At 40.4% G+C, this 3,677-nt stretch overlaps 1 pseudogene; it reads left to right on the forward strand.

Annotated features, from left to right (window-relative positions):
* The first annotated feature begins 420 nt into the window (after positions 1-420).
* LOC102833474 lies at positions 421-3,456 on the forward strand (annotated as a pseudogene).
* The last annotated feature ends 221 nt before the right edge of the window (positions 3,457-3,677 follow it).

Here is a 3,677-nt window from a genome sequence, read left to right on the forward strand (position 1 = left end):
TAGGTTTGAACTGTCAACCTTGCAGTTAGAAGTTCAGTGTTTATCATTCAGTGCCACTAGTCATTTTTAATATTGATAATCTGTACGTTGGGGTAAAAAAAGACCTTGAGAAATGGAACCAAGTTAGGCTCAGGGTATACAGGAGGGACTCCTCCTGTGGAATTTCTTCCCCTACGAATGGTTAAATTCCTTGGGTTATTTATAGTTACAAAGATACCATTTGGGGCTGTGATCATCATTTCTGAATTATCTCCAACACTTCATTAAACCTGAGAGCCCTGCACAGTCTGGTATACAGTAAGGATGTCATGCAGAATAAAGTGTCAGGATAGTAAAGGAAACTGGATTCTGCCCCACATCAACCTCTCAGTATCTCCTCTTCCACAGGAACCTATCAGGGTTTCAGGAGTGAAGTGAGCAATGGTACTGGTCGATTCAGGTAAGTACAAAGGCCCACATGATGCTAAGGGGCACGGGAGAGTCACTTCACTGGCAGGATTTACTAGAGACGACAATTAGAAAGGATAGGAATAGGATGGGAATTGATGCTTGGAATGGCTGGAAAACATTTTCTCCAGATTTCCTGTGTGTCTGTACCTGCCTGGCCATGAAAACTCACAAAGCACTTCAGAGCTCCGGATCTTACCATTAAGTGAATTAAATGTCCCCTTCTCCCATTGCTGGCTACTTAGTTGCCTTTCAATATTTTATTATTATAAATAACACTGTAATGAACATCTAGGTGCAAATAGCTTTTTCCTTCTTCTAAAGCATTTGCTTATAGCAATCCTAGATATAGACCTAAGGAGCATGCAAGATATTATGCCTTTTGCTGCATATTAATAAACTACTCTTCCAGATGGTTGCATCAAAAAGGCCATCAGAAAAGCGTGAGAGTATCTGTTTTATTTTGCTTTCACTGCCTAATTAGAAGGGAAAAGTGCTGTTACATTTTAATTTGAATTTCTTTTTATCACAGGAGACTGAACATTTTTATGAATTACACATATATGCGATATATATATAAGGGTAAATTGAAAATGTTTCTGAAAATCACCACATTGGTCTACTGGTGAGTGAAAGAGGGAGAAAGGCAACAATGAAGAAAAGGGCTGAATTCAAACACGTTCCATAGACTCCCACTGACCTGGAGATGAGAGAAGAGAAAAGACTAGTTGGTCCAAAGTGTGGTGAGACCTGTGGACAATTGAGCCTATGGACAAGGATATAGCCACAGAGGGCTAGAGCTGAGAGTGAAGCATTCAGCTGATATGAAGGGAGGGGAGATGCACAAGAACATCCAAACTTGCATACAGTACCCTTTTGACCTAGCCTCAATGGCTTGATAATCAGAACTCAACTAGAGGAAGATAAAAACAAAACCATTTTTGATAAAGGAAATGAGGGTAAATTGCTACAATTTGATGAACTTGACCTATACTCATGGAGGTAGTAACTCTAAATACCAACAGAGAGGGAAGGAGTCTTCTCATCAAGTATCAATGTTATCTCCTCTGTATACAGGGTATAGAGGGATGGGCAATTTAGACATTGGCTACCTAAAATGGAGCGATAAAGTCATGAAGTGACTGGCTTACAAAGTTTCCAACGGGAGTTTAGTTTAAGAGTGCATGGGGGAAGAGAGAGTCCTCACAGAATAGTTTTCATCTTGTCCAGATGGGTCTGGTGAAAAGAGATGGGGATAAGATTCTTACAAGTCAATAGTGAGGAATTGTTATGACAAATTACAGCTTGTCACAACTGCAAAGATAGAAGTTTTGTAACAAAAACAGGGGAGTAGTTAATCTTACAGTCCAGAAACACAGGCCCCTAGGACCATCAAGAAAGAAGAGCACAAGCGGAATGTGAGACCGTATGCAGAGAAGCAGCAACACCAGAGATGGGGCTGCTAAATTCATGGAAAGAGAGGGACTGAGAGCTGGTGGCCAGGAGGCAGGCTTGCAGAATGTGCCCTTTGGTGGTATAAATTATTATATGTGTCTGAGTGTTTTTTTTTTTAAAAAAGGGCTAACGTAAATAGAGAGAAATACTGTTATCTGATGGTACATGGAGGGGATTATAATCATTGTAATAAAACAAGGTGTATAATTTGTTGAATGTAAAACTAATGATCTGCCCTGTAAACTTTCACTTAATTCACAATTAAAAAAAAAAAAAAGTGCCACAGACCACCAGAAGAACAAACAAATCTGTGTTGAGGGTTGGCAGAAGTATTCCTAAAAATCATAGAAACCTTTATTAAATTATCAAAATGTGAAGCTATTGTTTCTTAACAGCTCCATCTAGGCATACACACTTCTGAAGGTGGTTTTTCCATCGCTAATCCTTCACTCTTCAATTTTTGTTGTTAGGTGCCATCGAGTCAGTACCTACTCATAGCCCCTATGCACAGCAGAACAAAACACTGCCCGATCCTGGGCCAGCCTCACTCTCGTTGCCACACTTGAGTCCATCGATGCTGCCACTTTGCCAATCCACCTGGCTAGGAGTCTTCCTCTTTTTCTCTGACCCTCTACCTCCAGTGACTGGTCTCTCCTAACAATATGTCTGAAGTTTGACATATTGAGAGACGAAGTTTGGCCATCCTGGCCTCCAAGGAGCACTCTGGATGCACTTCTTCCAACACAGATCTCTTGGTTCTTTTGGCAGCCCATGGCACTTTCAATATTCTCCAACACCATAACTCAAAAGCATCAATATTCACTGTCCAGATTTCGCATGCATATGAGGTTATTGAAAATACCATGGCTTGGGTCAGGTGCACCTTAGTCCTCAAGCTGACATCTTTGCTCTTGATTTTAAAAAGGTCTTGTGCAGCAGATTTGACTAATGCAATACGTCGTTTGATTTCTTAATTGCTGCTCCCATGAGTGTTGATAGTTGAGCCAAGAAGAATAAAGTCCTTGACAACTTCAGTCTTTTCTCCGTTGATAAGAATGTTGTTTATTGGTCTTTGATTTATACCACATCAAAAAGGCAGTTTTGGCACGCATGCTCCCGAGAAGGGCCTATCCCAGCTGGCTCTGCCCTATTGCTTTAGTGTCTCCACCTGGCTAAAGTTGACGTCTGACAATGTGACAGAGCAGATCTACAAACTTCCCAAGAAGGGCCTGACCCCTTCACAAATTGGTGTGATCCAAAGCCATTCACATAGTATCACACAAATACGTTTTGTGACAGGCAATAAAATCTTGAGAATCCTTAAGTCCAAGGGACTTGCTCCTGATCTTCCTGAGGATCTCTACCTTTTCACTAAGAAAGCCATTACTGTTCAATAGCATCTTGAAAGGAACAAAAAGAATAAGGATGCTCAACTCCGTTTAATTCTGATTGAGAATTCGAATTCTACGTTTGGCTTGATAATATAAAACGAAGAGACTCCTCCCTCCCTACTGGAAATACGAATCATCCATAGTATCTGCCCTGGCTACATAAATTCTTCTGTGTACTTGAATAATAAAATCGTTTAACTTTTTTTTTTTTTTTAAGGAAGTTTTGACATCCTTGAAGAACTCAAATTGTGTTCCTTATCAATGATCTGTAAATTTAGGGAACAAAAATGTCTGAAGGTCAAGAACAGGGATATAAGGCAGATGGGGTAAGATTTCCCAGTGAAATTCTCACAGGACAGCCCTTGCTTCCCTTGAGGAATGAGC

This window comes from Chrysochloris asiatica, unplaced genomic scaffold (assembly GCF_000296735.1).
Source record: "Chrysochloris asiatica unplaced genomic scaffold, ChrAsi1.0 scaffold00213, whole genome shotgun sequence".
Classification (NCBI taxonomy): Eukaryota; Metazoa; Chordata; class Mammalia; order Afrosoricida; family Chrysochloridae; genus Chrysochloris; species Chrysochloris asiatica.